A 4,329-nucleotide genomic window follows, 5' to 3' on the forward strand; every position below is an offset into this window, starting at 1 on the left:
GAAAGGGTAATAATGCCCCTTAGTTACTAAAATCACTGGCCTTTTCCTATCTCTGTAATATTGCCACTATTTAATTACTTTGGAAAGCTATTTGCTCCCTGGCTTTTGAGAACTCATCTCATTTTCCTTCTTTTCTCAGGCCATTCACCTGTGTTCTCCTTTTAAAAAATCTCTGTTCTTCCTTACTCCCCACCAAGTATGTATGTTTCCTTAGAGAACACAATTTTCATAGAGACAACACCTATCTCTATGCTGAGGGCTGCAAATTTTGCATTTGTATAAGTATTACTTGTTTACATTCAAGCTCTGAATTTCCAAGTATCCACTGAACACGATGTTCCTCTAACATTTTAAATTCCACATTCGGTGGCTCATTTATTTGAGTGAGTACTCTCTGCCCAGTTCTCTAGGAATTGTGGAATTTAGAGATATGTAAGAGTTCATGCCTTAAAGAACTTAAAGAAAAGGAAGGCATAAAATAAAACATAAACAAACAAACAAGATAATTCTAGATACCGTTAAATGCTCTCAAGAACATGAAGTAGGATATAACATCAGAGTATGGTTAGGGAGTTGATTTTTGTTGATAAGGCAACCCTCAAAGAAATGATATTTGAATAGTTCCCTGAATGATAAGAAAGATCCAGTCATGTGAACATGTGGGGAAGGAGCTTTCTAAGAAGAAGCAAAAGCAATTGCAAAGGTCTTGAAGTAAGAAAGAGTGGTACATTTGAGGGACAGAAGAATTAAGACCAACATGGCTTGAGTATGATGATTGAGAGGGAGATCAGAAATTGTTTTGTGGAGCATGGTCAGGAGTTTGCATTTTATTCCTGGAAGATATTGGGAAACTTTAAGCACGCAAATGAAAGACAATGCTAACTCCTGTGTGGAGGAAGGACAGTAGGAGAATAAGAGTAGAGACAGAGAAACTACTTAAGAAGCTGCTGAAGTATTCAGGTAGAAATTGATTTGCACGGACTGTGTTTTAAAGTTGGAGATTATGAGAAATGACAAGATTCTTGATATATTTTGGAAGTAGATCTGAAAAAAATATACTGTTGGATTGGATTTTGGGGGTGAGCGAAAAACAAGAATGGAAGATGTGTCCCATTTGGCTTAAGCCCAAAGTGTTGTTTTATTTACTGAAGTGGGGAAGAATAGGGTGAGGGAAGAGGTATGTGCCACTAGATCTTTAAGCTGAGATGTTGAGTAGGCAATTGGATGTACAAGAGAAGAGGTCTGGGTGAGAGATACAAGGTTGATAACTATTAGTATATAGATAGTATTTGAAACTATGGTAATAGTTTAGATCACCAAGGATGAGAGGGTAGACAAAGAAAAGGGAAAGGACAGACTTAAGAATCTCCAATGTCCAGAGATTTGGTAAAGGTAGGATCAACTAAGGGAGCAGAGAAGGAATAGGTGATTATTAAGGCACAGAGCTCTGAGAAGAAAATATTTAAAGAAGAGGGAATAATGAACATGTCAGATCCTGCTGAGGAATAAAATTGGAAGGCAATGGGAATTACCATTGGCCTTGACAAGATGTAGGTCATTTGTGACCTTAATTTTTGGATGGTGTAGAGGAGATGAAAACCTGATTTGAAGTGAGTTGAAGGAAGGAAAAAAGGAGACAGGAAGTATAAGACAACTTTTTTAGAGTGTTGAAGTAAGAACAGAAAAATGGAAGGGGCTGAACTGTTGAGGGGATGGCAGGCGTGTGTGTGTGTATTTCTCAAAGGCAAGTTTACATACTAATGGCAACAGTCAGGTAAAAGTTGAGAAAATAATCATGCAAAAGACCAATTGTATAATTTCAGGAGAATGGAGTGTTTATCTAATGTAATAGGAGAAAGGATAGAGTTTCTGAGCATAGATGTAGGTGGGCTGGTTGGCTAGGAATAGTATAGCTCAACCAATAGCTTGTGGCACAATCTTCAGTTGGGAATAAAGCACTTATCAAAGAAGTGGCATGTGGCTTGACTTTTTCTTAGCTTGGTTTTATACCTTGTACATTTTATAGTCAGAATTAACACATTTATAACATTTAGTTTTAGTAACCATAAATGCCTTAAATTGCTTAGTATGTGCTAATTACAGATCTAAAAGCTTTTACATATGGTATGTTATCTCACTTACTTTTTACAACAACCCGATTTACAAGTTCTACTATTACTCCACTGTGCAAATGAGGAAAGAGGCAAGGAGGGGTTAAGTAATTTCCCAAGGTATGCTATATTGCCTTTCTTTGCAGTCAGCCTGTGTTACTAAGTCTTTTGAAATGTAGAATTTTATTTGCAACATTTTTAGTAACTGTAGACAGAATTCTACCTCCCATCCTAGATTCCATTTCAAAGTTGAATGCAAACAATATTTATCTATCTATCTATCTATCTATCTATCTATCTATCTATCTATCTATCTATCTATTTATTTATTTTTGCATATCTACAGCACCTGATATTCCAGTGTGGTCTCCCATCCAAGTACTAACCAGGCCCAACCCTGCTTAGCTTCTGAGATCAAACGAGATTGGGCACATTCATGGTGGTATGGCCATAGACTAACAATATTTAGATATATATACTACTAATATTTTATGAAAATACCTGTGATTTCTCTTATTGACAAAAGTCCCAGGTATTGCTAAACCAACTGTAAACAGTTGTCTACATTTATAATGGAAAGAAATGTTAAATTTTAATTGGAAGTTAGAGTAAATAAGCATTTCACCTTTTCCCAATCAAGGTCATGAACACCCTATATTCTATTCACAGACCCCTTAGAAATCCATGGACTCTAGATTCAGATTTCCTTATCTAATGGCTTGTATAGATTCAGATTAAACATTTTTGGCAAGAATAATTCACAGCTAATGCTTTGTATTTCACTTTGCCCCTTATCAGGAGCCCCTTAGTGTCTGTTCAACCCATTCTCGGCGATGGACATTGAGAGAAAGATTTTAAAGTTATATTTTCCCCCGTGACCATATGGATTAATACTTGAGCACCATAAAAATATATTTCTTATAAAAGTTTCACCTAATGGTATTAATATTCATTTGTAATTCTTTATCAATTTTTCTTTAGGTTATAAATAAGCATATATTCTAAAAGTTTGGTTAAAGTTGTCTAAAATTTATTTGTCCCAGGAATGTTCATGATCAGTGCGGACAGCAGTAGATGGGTCAAGTTCAGCTTTTGCAATAGATGTAGAGTTGCCAAAAAAATTATAGGGCAGCCAGGTAAATTTGAATTTTACATAAACAACATATCTTTTAGTATAAGTGTGACTCAAATAGTACATGGGACATTCTTTTATTAAAACTATTGATTATTTATCTGAAATTTAAATTTATTGAACATCTTAAGTTTTTATTTGCAAATCTGGGAACTCTAGATCATTAAGAGTAAGAGAGGTAAGGTGAATGTTGGTGATTAGAAATACTCAGATGTAACCCTAGCAGGATAGACTATAAATAGATTTTATTTATTTATTTGAATATCTTGTTATTTTTATCCTTGGTACCATATTTTTTTGATGTTGCTATGAATGGGTTTTTAAAATTATTAGTACATTTTCCATTTTGTAATATTTTTGTCATTGTATAGTTCGAAATATTTTATAGTGTCAATTGTGATGTTCCTTTTATCCCATAATTTATTTAGGAATGCATTTTTAAGTTTTCAAACATATACCCTTTTTTTCTCTCCTTAAATTATCTTTCATTTGCAGATTTTTAATTTAATTGCTTTTATTGTCAGACAGCATGATCTCTATCTTAGCTTAAATTCCTGTGGAAACAAAAGATTTCTGTACTATTCTTTTATTATTGAGGATAATTCTAGCAGCAGAAATAGTGGATACGAAGATGCAGAGAAGAGGAAAAGCTCATGCAAAAAATTATTATTGCGCTGGCAAACATTAAGTATGACTCAATACTCAAGTTACTTAGCTACTTCCTGAACAGCCATATGAACTACTTCTCAGGACTATCAGTCCTGAAGGAGACAGAGGAAGGAATTTATCCAATGGCTTTCTTTTCCCACTAGTCAAATGTTAGCACTGTGGAGCATCAACTTTCCCACATTTCTGGATTATACTTAGGAGAGCACCCAACAGTTCCTGCAGCATCTTGTGCCTCAACATTAACAGAGTAGCTACTGGGTAGGGGTGAGAGGTCTATGGTTAAGACTGGAAGCAAGTTCTTTCCAGGTCATGCCAAGAGATGGCAATGGATAACCTGAATTAGCTGTTATGTAGGTGCCTTAGTCTGTAACCAGTGGCTGCAAACTATCCCTGTGATGTCAGAAACAGAGTAATCAC

The 4,329-nt window shown here is 35.1% G+C and overlaps 1 protein-coding gene and 1 pseudogene across 3 annotated transcripts in view; one reads left to right on the forward strand and one right to left on the reverse strand.

Moving 5' to 3' along the window:
* The window catches only part of DCDC1 (doublecortin domain containing 1), a 277,601-nt gene that overhangs the window by 112,959 nt on the left and 160,313 nt on the right, over positions 1-4,329 (forward strand). The window lies entirely within an intron of this gene.
* Positions 2,449-2,567, reverse strand: LOC111741317 (annotated as a pseudogene).

The sequence above is a fragment of the Pteropus vampyrus genome, unplaced genomic scaffold (assembly GCF_000151845.1).
Source record: "Pteropus vampyrus isolate Shadow unplaced genomic scaffold, Pvam_2.0 Scaffold76, whole genome shotgun sequence".
In the NCBI taxonomy this organism is placed as follows: Eukaryota; Metazoa; Chordata; class Mammalia; order Chiroptera; family Pteropodidae; genus Pteropus; species Pteropus vampyrus.